Genomic DNA, 16,679 nt, shown 5'->3' on the forward strand with positions numbered 1-16,679 from the left:
TTTGAACCTCTGCAGACTTGAGTCTGCCAGAAAGAGAGATACAATGTAGGTTTTAAATCTAGGATCGAGCACGGTGCCCAAAATGTAGTGCTCTGTTTTCAACAGACTGACCACCCGTGAATCCTGGTTAAGCGAATTAAGGGCTCCATCCACAAGTCCCACATGCCTAGCGGAATCGCTCTGTTTTCTGAGGTCTGTGTACATTCTTGGTAATGCCTGCTTAGAGAAGTTGAACCTAGATGGTATTTGGTACCGGGGACACACTAACTCAATAAATTCTCTAATTCCCTGTGAATTAACGGTGGATACCGGACACACGTTTAACACCACCCAGGCTGCAAAGGCCTGAGATATCTGCTTTGCAGCAGGATGACTGCTGTGATATTTCATCTTCCTCGCAAAGGACTGTTGAACAGTCAATTGCTTACTGGAAGTAGTACAAGTGGTCTTCCGACTTCCCATCTGGGATGACGATCAACTCCCAGTAGCAACAACAGCAGCACCAGCAGCAGTAGGCGTTACACTCAAGGATGCATCGGAGGAATCCCAGGCAGGAGAGGACTCATCAGACTTGACAGTGACATGGCCTATAGGACTATTGGCTTTCCTGTCTAAGGAGGATATTGACACTGAGGGAGTTGGTGGTGTGTTTTGCAGGAGCTTGGTTACAAGAGGAAGGGATTTAGTTGGCAGTGGACTGCTTCCGCTGTCACCCAAAGTTTTTGAACTTGTCAATGACTTCTGATGAATGCACTCCAGGTGACGTATAAGGGAGGATGTTCCTAGGTGGTTAACGTCCTTACCCCTACTTATTACAGCTTGACAAAGGCAACACACGGCTTGACAAATGTTGTCCACATTTCTGTTAAAATAATTCCACACCGACAAGTGATTTTTTTTGTATTTTGACCAGGCATGTCAATGGCCATATTCGTCCCACGGACAACAGGTGTCTCCCCGGGTGCCTGACTTAAACAAACCACCTCACCATCAGAATCCTCCTTGTCAATTTCCTCCTCAGCGCTAGCAACACCCATATCCTCATCCTGGTGTACTTCAACAGTGACATCTTCAATTTGACTATCAGGAACTGGACTGCGGGTGCTCCTTCCATTACTTGCAGGGGGCGTGCAAATGGTGGAAGGCGCCACCTCTTCCCGTCCAGTGTTGGGAAGGTCAGACATCGCAACCGACACAATTGGACTCTCCTTAGGGATTTGTGATTTAGAAGAACGCACAGTTCTTTGCTGTGCTTTTGCCAGCTTAAGTCTTTTCATTTTTCTAGCCAGAGGATGAGTGCTTCCATCCTCATGTGAATCTGAGCCACTAGCCATGAACATAGGCCAGGGCTTCAGCCGTTCCTTACCACTCCGTGTCGTAAATGGCATATTGGCAAGTTTACGCTTCTCATCAGACGCTTTTAATTTTGATTTTTGGGTCATTTTACTGAACTTTTGTTTTTTGGATTTTACATGCTCTCTACTATGACATTGGGCATCAGCCTTTGCAGACGACGTTGATGGCTTTTCATCGTCTCGGCCATGACTAGTGGCAGCAGCTTCAGCACGAGGTGGGAGTGGATCTTGATCTTTCCCTATTTTACCCTCCACATTTTTGTTCTCCATTTTTTAATGTGTGGAGTTATATGCCAGTAATATATCAATAGCAATGGCCTACTGTACCTTACTGCTATATATTATATTCTGGTGGTCAGCAAAATTCTGCACTGTCCTCCTACTATATATACTGCGCACAACTAAAATGCACCACAGGTATGGATTGATAGTATACTTGACGGCACAGAGTTAGGTAGAGCAGTGGCCTACTGTACCTTACTGCTATATATTATATACTGGTGGTTAGCAAAATTCTGCACTGTCCTCCTACTATATATACTGCGCACAACTAAAATGCACCACAAATATGGATGAATAGTATACTTGACGACACAGAGGTAGGTAGAGCAGTGGCCTACTGTACCGTCCTGCTATATATTCTATACTGGTGGTCAGCAAAATTCTGCACTGTCCTCCTACTAGATATACTGCGCACAACTAAAATGCACCACAGGTATGGATGGATAGTTTACTTGACGACACAGAGGTAGGTAGAGCAGTGGCCTACTGTACCGTATTGCAGTATATTATATACTGGTGGTCAGCAAAATTATGCACTGTCCTCCTACTATATATACTGCGCACAACTAAAATGCACCACAGGTATGGATAGAAAGTATACTTGATGACACAGAGGTAGGTAGAGCAGTGGACTACTGTACCGTACTGCTATATATTATATACTGGTGGTCAGCAAAATTCTGCACTGTCCTCCTACTATATGTACTGTGAACAACTAAAATGCACCACAGGTATGGATGGATAGTATACTTGACGACACAGAGGTAGGTAGAGCAGTGGACTACTGTACCATACTGCTATACAATACTGGTGGCCACTGGTCAGCAAAATTCTGCACTGTCCTCCTACTATATACTACAATGCAGCACAGATATGGAGCATTTTTCAGGCAGAGAACGTAGATATTTTCAGCACACTGAGCACAGATATTTGCAAGCACACTGAGCACAGATATTTGCAGCTCACTGAGCACAGATATTTGCAGCATACTGAACACAGAAACTGAGAGAACTTTGCACGTCCTCTCCCTATCATCTCCAATGCACGAGTGAAAATGGCGGCGACGCACGGCTCCTTATATAGAATACGAATCTCGCAAGAATCCGACAGCGGGATGATGGCGTTCGGGCGCGCTCAGGTTAACCGAGCAAGGCGGGAGGATCTGAGTCTGCCTCGGAACCATGTAAAATGGGTGAATTTCGGGGGGGTTTGGACTCCGAGGAACCGAACCCGCTCATTACTAGCATAGAGTATTACTCAATGCTATGTAACGCAACAAGCACATAAGTAGAGTTTGCCTACTGAAGAGAATGATAATAGCTCTATGAAGTCTGGTGACTATGGTTTGGTGACAGTATTTAGAAATTTCCCACTTTGAGGAAGATTAATACTTAGCCGCCCCTTTCTGTCTAGGCCTTTCTTACACCTGTTAATAAAATATTTTTGGGTGCGACTGAGCCACGTAACAAGATATGGGATATAGTGGTGAATTTTGACTATAAAAATGATTAATATAACACAAAGAAGATAGGAATAATACACAGAGGATATATAAGTATATAATCATTTTTATACTCAAGACTCTAGAGTATACTGGAGTATGACAGGTGAGAGTCTGCATAACCTGACTGCATGTCACTTCCTTTTGTTGTGAAACTCATTACTTTAGTTTTTTCTAGCGTATAAATTTGCAAATTATATGCTAAATATCAAATAAAAACATGTTTTGATGTGAAGAACTCACTAGGCTGGGACGGAAAGAGTGGTCTATCAGTGTCTTTCACATGAGGGCCAAGAAGGTTCTCGTATGGGATGGTCTGGCGTAGGTGGGCCCCCATAAGTCCTTGCTGCTGCTTTGTACTCCTATGCCAGCTTCTCCTTGAGTCTGAACTTAATGTCGCAGAGCTGCTTGTGGCAGTCCTCTTTACATGCTCCATTTAGTCTCACACTGATTGCCAAATCTGCTTTTACTTGGCAGGAATACTCTATGTGCCAGAGTGCCGAGGATCCATGCATAGATATGGAACAGGGTTAATTTTCTTCAAACCTGAATCGGACCTTGTACCCTGACTTTGTTTTGTTAGGTGTGAAGTGAAATCCTGCATACTACTTACTACTGCCTCATCAGTCCCTTCTCCACCCTTTTGAGATTCAATAACCTCCTCTTCCTTCTCACTAAACTTTTCTCCACTCTCCTCCCACTCAAAATTATATAGAAGAGACAGTGCAGACACTGATACAAAGCACTCACACATAGAAAACACAGGACGGGTAAAAAAACACAAAAGACAAGGACAAAAAAGTATGAATAATAAGAAAAGAACTAGACACAAAAGCAAATCATTCAGGTAATGTAAATATGGTAGAACTCACCAAACCACCAAATAAACTCTCTACTCTCCTAAGAACCTACACTATCTCTTCTCAAACATATGAAAGTGTAATCTGCATAAACAAGGCTTATATAGGGCTAAAATTTACACAACTTCTAATTCCCAATGTTTACAACAGCTTAACATAGAAAATCATCCTAAAATTTGTTGATGCAAACTATTGACATTACATCATTTTTACATTCTGTTTTTGTTGACACTGTGAATGTTGACACATTTGCATAAATTATTCTTCAAAGTTAAGTGTCACATATCTGTACATTTAACTATACGGTTATGAGCTAATCATACATTTTAGCATTGTTTCTTTATCCTGTCACTGTAAACAGGAAATTGGCAGACTTTCCTGTTTAGACTTAACATTGTTTCAAGCAAACAAAATGGCTGCTGGATTGTATTTAGGTAAAAAGTGCACTTTAATAATTAACCTCAATAAAATAGTGCCCCCGTTACCAAACAATAGTATGTGAATTAGCCACTTCTTAAACAATACAGTAGACTTGCTTTATTTAATAAAATACAAATCATGTTTTCAGAAGTATCTCCTATATAATAACCCAGACCTGTCACTCTGGGCGTGGCTAGGAGCTCTCATTGGATTAGCAGCAGGTCTATCACACCCAGTCCACAGCTGATTAGGCGAGAAACACCCTCCCACACAGGTTACATTCAATGGGAGGCTCTGCCCTTTGGCTGCTGTGTGTTCTCAGAGCAGGATTAACAATGAGGCTGATGGAGCTGCAGCTCCAGGTCCACACAACAAAATAGGATCACTGCCTCTGCAGAAACATACCCTCCAACAATTGACACAAAAATTCGAAAAGGGGGCATGGCCACAGGTAATGTAGCGTTGGCACCCCCCCCCCCCCCCCCCATTTCCTTTACTTTCAATGGAAGTTTGGAGAGCCAAAAATCGGTACAGACCATAAAAAAAGGTACTGTACCTGCCAAAAAGGTACAGTTGGAGGGTATGCCACTGCATCTGTAGAAAGTCTCTGCACTGTAGATAGGGGGAAAAAATCCTTTTATTGCAGCATTCTATGGCGGTCATTCAGGCGCTAAGGCCTGCTGGGAGCTGTAATTTATTGAATGCATCTTCTTCCCTGTAACGCAGCGTGTTGGTACATCGGCGCTAACAATAGTGACTGGCTGCTTGGCTGCTGTCCGAGTTTCTGGGAGGGCCACTGCCAAAGGGAGGACAGCAGCTTAGCTGATTCCAGGAGGAGAAGCATTACCAACCCCTCCCCCACTCGCAGTACCTCTGTGCCCCATCCGCAGCAACCCCACGCCCCCTCCACCACCCGCAGGGGCTTCAGACCCCCACCCACAGCACCCCCACACCCAATGCTCTCCCACCCATGGTACCACCGAACCCACCCCTTCCCTACCTGCGGCACCCCCGCAACCGCTTCTCCCCCACCTGCAGTGGCTCTGGACCTCCACCCACGGCACCCATGCACCTGCCCCTCCTCCACCTGCATCACCACTGCACCAGCCCCTCCCCCACCTGCAGCACCCCTGCAACCACCCCTTCCCTTCCTGCACACCCCGGACCCCTCCCCCATCCACATCTCTCCCACCCACATCACCACCGCACCAGCCCCTCCCCCACCCATGGCACCCCCGCAACCGCCCCTTCCCTACCTGTGGCTCCCCCGGACCACCTCCTCCATCCGCCTCTCCCCCACACCCGCCACTCCCCCAAACAACAACAACTATTAAGTGATTTATCATGCCCTGCATGCGCTGTTCACGCTGTTGCATGGGGCTATGACCCCTTAACCATCGTATGCCCTTTGTCTGTGCAATATTTAACAACTCTCACAATTATGATTGGAGGTAATACTCCATATAATACAAATATTGCACGCCACAAGGGCGTGCAAGGGTTGAAGTGGTGTTGCCCCTTACGACAGTGTGAAGAGCGCCTGTAGGTCGCAATGAATCACCTAGTTTTAAAGATCATTTAAATAACCCTCTGGATAAAATAGAAAATACGTCACAAACGGTGAGGTCTTTCATATCTCTTTCAGTTTTCTTATTCCAGTAGTTAAGTTACAGACCACCACCAAGAAACATGTATTAAAACTTTAGCATCCGTCCATAATTTTGAGCAAATAGTTTCCATAGCATGAATCGACCTAACCTCAAAAACAAAGCATGCTTTCATGTGACATGGTTTACAGTTTGTGGGAAGTCATTACAGGTTGCTCGTAGTGCCGCAATCAAACTGTCTGCCACTGAAGTTAAAGAAGCAATTTATTCTTTTCTGTTTTGACAGCTCTGCATCAGAATGACATCAGGTAGCTGCCATTGCTATCAATTCTACTGTGATCATTGCATTCAGCACCTGAACAGCAGCATGGAATTGTTTAATCTGACTTCTAATTTAATGGCACATTGGAAGCTTTGTATGGTCAGGCCCCCAAGGCCCAACATTTTCATTTGATACATTCTTGAGGTACATTCTATCAATTACAGTGCAGTCATTTACCTAAACCAGACCATGTGTCATGTTTGTGCCAGTCATTTCTTTCTAACATGCTGTTTTGAACATAATGCTTATGAAAATGTGTCTTCATAGCCAAATGATATTTTAACTGAGTTGAACTAATGAACATTGAATGCAGAATTATTGGCCAGGGGTTGTTCTTTCATTTTCATGGAGATGGTGGATTGATTTTTTTATATATATATTTTTCAGTTTTCTGATTTAACTTAGTTTTTTCTGTACCGCACATTCTCAGACCTTGGCACTTTTCCTAATAAAGCAGGCTGAACGTTTATTATTTATAAACTTTCCTGACAGATCTAAAAAGGCCTCAGTTCACTGCTTTGCAGTGTTAGTGAGGCGGCCTTGTCTGCTCCATTATTAAATGTTCTGCTTTTACAATCAATTGGACACTTAAGCTTTAATTTAGAATTTCATTTGGAAATGGTGATATAAAATGTTTAGAATACTTGACTTTTCAAAATACAAATAGTCATTTAATGATACAATATATAAGGTTTGTGAAACAAATTATATATATATTTATTGTTTAAGAAACATCAGCGAATAGCTTAATCTTTCTTTACATTGTCCTCTTGTTCAAAACATCTACTATACTATACTATACTATACTATACTATACTATACTATACTATACTATACTATACTATATTATATTATATTATATTATATTATGGTATATTATATATTTTAAACTAATTATGTAATCCATGTTTCCACAGACTTTATGGGATGCCATTGGATGAAGATATTTTTTAAGTAAAAATATATTAGGTGACCTTTATTAAAACTGTTCCAAATGTCATTTTGAAGAACAGGTGTGGTAACTCATAGCAACCTATGAAATGTTTGCTTTCATTAATGAACTAGAAAAATGAAAGCATCTTATTAACTGCCATTGGCAACACAACCTTTTTTGCACAGTTACCAATGACACAGTTTCTATACACACTCCTCGTTGTGCTTCAAATTTTTAGGTTTAAGGTTCCCGAAAATAAAGTAAACAGCAAGCAATCAGCTCTATGTCTACCCTACGGGGTCAGAACTATATTTCAGAGAAGCAAAACTGCACTTTCAACATTTATATCAGCTTATAATGGTTTTCCATTAGCAAAAGAGATTACTTCGATCACATTTGTTGCATTAGAGGTAACTCCATTTAGAAAGAATTTACAAATCTTGAAAAATTTATATTTTTCTGAGACTAACTGGATTATTGATTATTTGACATTTCAAAACCTATTTTTTATACCTGATTATCTTTCAAGACAAATATATAAATGTTCCTCCCATGTTCTTCTTTACAATGTAACATGCAATCTATAAAACAGTATATCTGGGGGTCATTCCGAGTTGTTCGCTCGCTAGCAGATTTTAGCAGCATTGCACACGCTAAGCTTCCGCCCTCTGGGAGTGTATTTTAGCTTAGCAGAATTGCGAACGAAAGATTAGCAGAATTGCGAATAGAAAATTCTTAGTAGTTTCTGAGTAGCTCGAGACTTACTCCTACACTGCGATCAGCTCAGCCTGTTTCGTTCCTGGTTTGACGTCACAAACATGCCCTGCGTTCGGCCAGCCACTCCCCCGTTTCTCCAGACACTCCCACGTTTTATCCTGGCACGCCTGCGTTTTGCCGCACACTCCCAGAAAACGGTCAGTTTCCGCCCAGAAACACCCACTTCCTGTCAATCACACTCCGATCACTTCAACGATGAAAATTCTTAGCTCGGACGTGAGTAAATCTACTAAGTTTTGTGCTAAAATACTTAGCGCATGCGCACTGCGTACCATGCGCATTTTCACCTTAATCGCTCAATTGCGAAAATCGTCAACGAGCTAACAACTTGGAATGACCCCCTCTATACAGAATTATTTGCAGATCATTATATAAATGTGTGACATTAGTTACACCATATCTCATGGGAACATAGAGGCATGAGGATCTCTTATGTAGACCTTTCTGGATAAGGGTTTGTTTTCTGTAATCTAGGGTTCATCCTTAGAATATACAAAATTACTTTTTAAAAATGTCTGCTCTTTTTTCCAGCCCACTGGAATGCTTGTTGTCCATGCTGAAGCCCAATAGTTCAACAGGCAAGCTTTTAAAGAAATGCTGACTTGAAGATGTAAATGAGACATAATTTATGATATGCACATGCAACATTTTGCAGACTGAATTGGGATTTCCAGCAAGAGAGAAGTATTTTTTTTATATATACAGTATATGCATGGTTTGGTGACTATGATTCCTAATCACTATCTTTGCAATTAGTATTCCTCCTTAGGTATAACCAACATTTTTGAAACTCTTTGGCAGAAAGATCTGATCATTTCTTACTTGGATGCTGATTTACAAACTGATTTTCAGTTATTTTCATACACTTCTTTGGCAGAATTTTGCCCTAATTGTTATACATGAAATTACCATTATCATTTCATTTTTTTCCAAAATCCTACAGAATCCACCCCACAGAACAGAATTAATTGAGAATACCATTGTTCCTGCTCCATTTACAAATTTGACTTTCCAAAAAATGTGTTCCAATGTTTCTAAATCTTTTGTGTGTAAAGGCCTTTGCACATAATGGTGGGGCAATAGCAAAGCACAAAAATTGTCTCACATGAACTTTGTACATCTACAAAAAGCCTAACATCTAATCTATTGTTTTTTTTGCACATGCCATTACAAGTTTTATTTTAAAAAATCAATAATGATTTCCTATAAGGGGTTTAAAAGAAACAGTTTGTTAAAAGTTTGGAAGCAATTAAAAAAAACGAATAAAACAACACAAACATGCACAGACCATTAGTATATAATCAGAGCCGGCCCTAACCAATATGATGCCCTATGCAAGAATTTAGCTGGTGCCCCCTAGCACCACCGCTGTTTCTTCCTCTGACCTTGCACCTCTTTCCCAGCACCATCACCCCTCACCCATAGCAGTCCTTATTTTGGTGTTTGTAACTACTATATTTTAAATAGGAACATCTCGCACATTTGGTGCACAGCCCAAAAAGGGGTGCGTTTTTGCTGGCAAGGGGCATGGCCACACAATAGTAACCCCAATTCCAATTACGCCAAACAGTACTGCAACTTTATTCACATTTGATCATGCGATAGTGTCCATAATTCATTTTACATCCCACAGTAATATCACTTATAAACGTTACTCCTCACAGTAGAGCCCCTTATTCACATTACATCACACTGAATTGCTCCTTATTCACATTACACCACACCCTATTGCTCTTTATTCACATTAGATGACACAGTAGTGCCCTGTATATACACAACACCACATAGTAGAGCACTTTATACACATAATGCCACACATTAATAATGCATATATACACATAATTCCACACAGTAATGCCCCTTACACATGAGACACCTTATTAATGTCCTTATAAACATAATGCACCTTACACATTATGACAACCTTTATTAATGCCCTTTTACACATAATGTCCCTTACACATATGCCGCACATTATTAATGCCCTTATACGCATAATGACACACACACAGTGCCACCTACACATTTGCTGCACATTATTAGTGCCCCTTTACACATAATGACACACATACCGTAGTACCCTGTTACACATATGCTGCACATTATTAATGCCCTTATGCACATAATGACACACATAGTGCCCCTTACACATATGTTGCACATTATTAATGCATTTTTACATAACACACATAATGCTCCTTACACATATTCTGAACACTACTGCACAACCAACCCACTCACATGCACACAGCACTCACACTGCTACTAACACTGTGACCTCTGCCTCTGCTTGGATATAGATGTGTCCTCATAAATCTTGCCTCAATTCTAACGTCGGGCACCTTTTTTTAATGAAAATGCCTCTTTTTTGCATTGCTATGTGCACAAGCAGCTTCTGCTGATTAAAATTATATGCAGCATGCCTATATACTGTGTGAGACTGTGGCTGTATCTGCATATGAAATGCTACATACAGAATATAGGCATGCCGCATATCATTTTAATCAGCAGAAGCTGATGATGCCCCTAGGCATATCAAATGCCCTAGGCAATTGCCTAGTTTGCCTATGCCTATGGCCGGCTCTGTATATAATCGTCATTATGAAACTCAGGGCAATATAGTACAAATATTACCAGAACAAAGTTTACATTTCATATAATACATCAAGCAACAGAAAATTAGTTCCAGTATACAGAAAATATTACAATTGGTCTAGTCATATGTTTCATATAATATAAGGCCCTTAAGTGGCAATATCTATAATTTACCATTTGTTGGACACTGCTAATAATACAAATAATATAGTATATAATTTAATTTGTGATGATTTACAAACTATTATCATATAAATATGTGTGATATTGTTGTGAACATAATCAATATCTTCTTTTATCAAAAATATTAGCTCATTTCTGTATTTCCCTAAAAAAAAATAATGTCATCCGCCATAAAATAAGTTATTCTTATTCTATAGACTATTATAGACTCAAATTATTAAGTATCCTGTATTTACTATCTTTTGATGAATCTACTGGGAAAGGAAGTTTCTTTTCCTCACTCCCAACATTGATTTCTGCATTAGACTGTAACATTGAATAATTGATATAAACCTCTAGTGATTTGCATTGCTTGAATATTAGGTTATCAATCACAGCCCACTTGTTCTAATGTAATCATATTGAATATATGACAGAAATGTTTTCCCAAAAGATGACAACAATTGTTCCTAGACTACTTATTTATAAAGCACAGAGTAAACAGTATATAACAATGATAATGATTAATAATATCATTATTTATTAAGATCTTACCTTTAAGGGCAGCTGGAGGAGTTTGATATGAAAAAAATCTGGATGAACAATATAGGTTTTATTAATTATATTTGCAGGTTTGTTTAATCTTGTCAATTAAACTTATTATTAGCATTATAAGTATATATTAGTTTGATCATAGTTTACTATTTGGATTAATTTGAGTCTGATTTATGAGCACAGGGAAGATCCACATCCCCTACCAATTTTAGTAAGTCAGCTGCCTTTTTAGGGATTAATTTTCGTGTTTTCTTTATCATCAATTAAATATAAGAAAAGGATGTACACGGGGCCGGATCTAGCCCTTGTGGTGCCCCGGGTGAAAAAATAGGGGCATGGCTTCATGAAGGGGTGTGGTCAGTTATGCCCCCAGTAGTATTGCCCCCAGTAGAGTTGTGCCCCCTAGTTTGTGCCCTCAGTATTGCGCCCAGTAGAGTTGTGCCGCTTACAAAAATATAAATGAAAAAAATGAATACTTACAATCTCCGCTCCGGATTCCTGACCACTGCTGCCCTCTGTGTCTGGCCGCCGCTGCTCCTCTGATCTATGGGAGAGACATCATAACGTCTCTCCCATAGCACCGCATAGACACTAGAGGTCAATCATGATGGTTTCTTGGGCCCACGGCAGCCGCGTTTGACGGGCTGATTATGTCTGCCCGACTCTGATGCCCCCAGGTCTTAATAGGTGACAAGGCATTAACCGAGACAGAGAGAGAACAAGGGGAAACCTAACTAAAATCTGACGCACAAAAGAAATGGGAAACTACTGAAAACTATAACCAAATTTATGTGCGGTGCCGCCGCCAAGAAAAACCGCAACAATATCAACGCTGCCGAAACATCAAACATGACACCGTCGTATCTCTGCGAGGACAGTAATGGTGGAAACCTCTGCAGCAAACACAAAAGCAAGAAAGTAAGAAATAATATGGCTATGGCCGTAAAATGCGGCAGAGCCGCTACTCACGACACCGGTAAAGGTGCACGCAGATGGAACAGGAACCCCAAGGCTGCAGATACAGGATCGCAGGACTGGAAGGCTGGATCAGATTCCAAATGACCAGGCTCCAGACACCAGGACTCAGGATGCAGGGTCACAGGACTGGAAGGCTGCACAGGAACTCTCCAGGGGCAGGAAGCAGCTCCACAGGAAGCTATCACCAGCGAGGCTGCTTGATCCTGGCTCCCATAAAAAGGTCCTGCTGACCTATCATGGGAGAGCCAGCAGACCAGCCCCCCAGACCTAATTGTCCAGCTGTGCAGTGTCCCGGCTGCTGGTAAAAGCCGGGACTGGAGTGCGGGGCGGCCGCTGAGTGTCCCAGGTTGCTAGGCAACCGGCCGGAGACAGACGCTCATCGGTGGAAGTGATACACCGGCCCGTTGCCTGGCAACGGCCGGGAGCCGGCGCATCTTACACCCGCCGCAACTGACACATATCCATCTCTTTTGTTTCTCTTTAAAAACCAAATTGAAGTATTTTCTGCATTAGTGTTCACATAAGGAAAAGTCAAGCAAGTAAATCAAGTAGACAGCTGCAACCTGATATTACATAGCTGCAATGCTTATTATTAATTATTTGTACTGTATTGTGAGCTGGAGGGGTCAACACACAAGCACCCGATCAAAAGATGCTGTTGCTGATAGTCATCATCATAGTTACAATAATACAAAATGATATTGTATTATCTTGTTTTGCCCAGAGTCATAACAGATACAACAGGTCCATCTTTCTATTCTGTCCATTTCTTGTACAACTTCTGCTAGACTTCTCCCACCTGCACAGCTGAATTAATTGATAATGGTTGATTCTAAAGAGGAAATGATTGTTGGTTTCAAGCCAGCCCCCAGCGCAGTGCCAACACCAGTCAATGTGTGTGTTGATAATCTTCAACAGTTAGCAGTGGCACCCTGGATATCATTCTTCATAGTAGAGGGCAATGCTTGCCAGGCCAGTTTGACCATGTGCTTGCAATCTAAGGTTACACTTCATATTTAAGGTTACCAAATAACACTTGTAGCTGTTGGTGAGAAAACACTTTTATGGCTTCTTGCACTGTGCTAATTCCCAGCTACAGAGATGTGTTAATTACACTCATTGTACTAGTTCTGTGTCATGTGGTGTCCACTGATCAAATGTAATGGTTACACTGCAGCAAACTATATATATATATATATATATATATACGATCCAGAGACGGCGGCACTTCACGAGGACTTGCAAGCATAAAGAAATAACGAGGCAAACACCCCTGTTGTGCTGTTAACGTTTCAGTTGTTTAAAACTTTCGTCAGAACAATACAAACAATATAAAACTCTTACCTTTATACATTCACCATCACCCCCTCTGCTCCCACGGCGCGGCAGCCAGGCGGGTCCGGATGACGTCACCCGCCCACGTGTGCGGCGCGCTCCTTTCCCCGTCATGGCGCCGGTTACCTAGGGAACATATATACAAATACACAGAATGAAAACAAAACAGTGTAAACAAACACCAGTAACGGGCGATCCAGTACACATCAATGTTGGAGTTTACGGGCTCGTTCTATATCATTGATTATGAGCATTAGAGAATGTAAATTAGCCCCTACATCGGACTTTAGAGAAAACAACGTACACCCAGTTGCTCATTCAAGCCTACTGGAACAAGGGTATTTAATCGGTGGATCCATCTAGCCTCCCTACGGAGGAGCGCTTGATTTCTATCCCCACCTCTTATACTAGCAGGTTGCTGATCAATAATCTCATATCTCAGCGATGCCAAGTTGTGCATTGCCATTTTGAAATGTCGCGCTACTGGCTGTGCTTGCTGGTCTCCCTCCAGGGCAGCTCTGATGGCCGATCTATGCATTGCCATCCTTTCACGGAACTGCCTGGAGGTTTTGCCAATATAATATAGCCCACACGGACACCTTATAAAATAGATGACGTGTGTGCTAGTGCAGGTAAGGACTTTGGTAATCTTAATGAACTTGCCCGTCTGAGGATGTGGAAAGCCAGGGCCTGTTTCCATGTAGCTGCATGTTGTGCAGCCAACACATTTATAGCACCCTGGCTTCCTTGTTAAGAAAGTGGCTATAGGCTCTGGTCTACGGTCAGAGATGTCATTATGGACCAATAGGTCCTTAAGATTCTTATTGCGTGTATATGATGGTAGCAAGGTATTGGATTTGAACATGGGCAGATCTCTATCAGAAGTAATGATAGACCAGGTCTGGTGGGTAACTTTCTTAATCTCACTACTATGAGAGTTATACCTTTGTACAAATGGAATTTTATTTTTTAACAGATCTGATTTCGGGACTCCAGCCAGTAGTAATTCGTTCCTATTCATGCTCAAAACCTTATCTTTGGTAGCCATCAAAATTGACCAATTGTAACCCCTTGCCTTAAAATCCATAGCCATCCTCATGATTTCTTTATCCGTTTTGGCCAGATCATCTGAAATGCGATGTGCCCTTAAAAATTGGGAGTATGGTAAACTATACTTAATGTTAGGGGGATGGAAACTAGATGCATGAAGGACAGTATTTTTATCTGTCAGTTTCTTATATATATTCGTGCATATCCTCCCCTCTATGAGTGAAATTTCCACATCTAATAGTTGACACTGGTGTCACTGACTGACGCAGTGAATTTTATATTAGCATCCATATAATGTAACAAATTGACGGCGGCACTCAGGAGGCAGTCAAGAATAATGAAATAAGTCTGGTGTAATTTAATTCATCTACGTTTCAGGGTACGGAACCCCGTCATCCGGACACACAAATTTTTATTTTTAATAAATTTGCAAACTTTTTTCACATTGTAATTATGGGGTATTGTGTTTAGAATTTTGAGGGAAAAAAATAATTTATTCCATTTTGGAATAAGGCTGTAACATAAATAGTGGGAAAAGTGAAGCGCTGTGAATACTTTCTGGATGCACTGTATATATATATATATATATATAGATATAGTATCCAATTAGCCACAGTAATTTATGGCGGCTAATTGACTCACCAGGGGCTATTCTATTGGCAGAAACACATAGGTCTGCAACTTTTCACAGATGCTATGTGTTTCCGTGCAAAAACAGATAATTTTTCACATTTCACATGGATAAAGCCTTTGGTGATGGACGTTATGCCACGATTAAAGCCCATTAATGGACCAAAATGTTGGCTTGATTGAATGCACTATGTTACTTTGCTAAGAAATAAATATGCTGTTATAACTGTCTAAAGACTGGTTAGTGCCCTGCTTAACAATATATTTGTGGAATATAACCAGTGAATGGACTATGGGGGTAATTCCAAGTTGATCGCAGCAGGAATTTTGTTAGCAGTTGGGCAAAACCATGTGCACTGCGGGGGAGGCAGATTTAACATGTGCAGAGAGAGTTAGATTTGGGTGTGGTGTGTTCAATCTGCAATCTAATTTGCAGTGTAAAAAAAAAGAAGCCAGTATTTACCCTGCACAGAAACAAAATAACCCACCCAAATCTAACTCTCTCTGTACATGTTATATCTGCATCTCCTGCAGTGCACATGGTTTTGCCCAACTGCTAACAAAATTCCTGCTGCAATCAACTTGGAATTACCCCCTATGTTCCCCTGCGGTATCAACAAGAGCACCCCAGCTGTTGAATGATGTGAGTGCATTGGATTCTCTCTCTCTCTCCCTTTCTCTCTCTCTCTCTTTGTATATATACATATATATATATATATATATATATACATATATATATACTAGTGATGAGCGGGTTCGGATCCTCGGGATCCGAACCCGCCCGAACTTCACCTTTTTTTGAACGGGTCCAAGCAACTCGGATCCTCCAGCCTTGCTCGGTTAACCCGAGCGCGCCCGAACGTCATCATTCCGCGGTCGGATTCTCGCGAGATTCGTATTCTATATAAGGAGCCGCGCGTCACCGCCATTTTTCACTCATGCATTGGAGATGATCGTGAGAGGACGTGGCTGGCGTCCTCTCAGTTTCTATGTTCAGTGTGCTGCAAATATCTGCGCTCAGTGTGCTGCAAATATCTGTGCTCAGTGTGATGCAAGTGCAAATATCTACGTTCTCTGCCTGAAAAAAAGCTCCATATCTGTGCTCAGTGTGCTGCAAATATCTGTGCTCAGTGTGCTAATTGCTTTATTGTGGGGACTGGGGACCAGCAGTATTATATAGTAGGAGGACAGTGCAGAGTTTTGCTGACCAGTGACCACCAGTATTATACGTTCTCTACCTGAAAAACGCTCCATATCTGTGCTGCATTGTAGTATATACTGTAGTAGGAGGACAGTGCAGAATTTTGCTGACCACC

This window comes from Pseudophryne corroboree, chromosome 2, assembly GCF_028390025.1.
Source record: "Pseudophryne corroboree isolate aPseCor3 chromosome 2, aPseCor3.hap2, whole genome shotgun sequence".
NCBI classification, from domain to species: Eukaryota; Metazoa; Chordata; class Amphibia; order Anura; family Myobatrachidae; genus Pseudophryne; species Pseudophryne corroboree.